The sequence below is a fragment of the Fukomys damarensis genome, unplaced genomic scaffold (assembly GCF_012274545.1).
Source record: "Fukomys damarensis isolate Sample0158 unplaced genomic scaffold, DMR_v1.0_HiC HiC_scaffold_23, whole genome shotgun sequence".
NCBI classification, from domain to species: Eukaryota; Metazoa; Chordata; class Mammalia; order Rodentia; family Bathyergidae; genus Fukomys; species Fukomys damarensis.
Window position 1 is genome coordinate 45,000,439 of NW_022900935.1, and position 270 is coordinate 45,000,708.

Below are 270 nucleotides of genomic sequence, written 5' to 3' on the forward strand. Positions count from 1 at the left end.
ACCCCGGATTCGGGGCTCTGGTTCACCCGGCCCAGGGTACAGCGGGGTGCGGGGCTCGGCCGGGAGGGACGCAGCGCCTGGGGTGTGAGCTCGGGCTTCCCCGCCGCTCTCGTCCTACTTCTCTTATTTTTGTAGGGCTGGGGACTGAGCCCACCGCCTTCACTCTGGGTGCCCTTTTCTTTTTGAGGTGATCCATTGCCTCGCTATATCCCTATTCTGCCCCAAACCTGTGACTTTCCTGCCTCAGTCTCCGAGTGGCCGGGCCCCGGC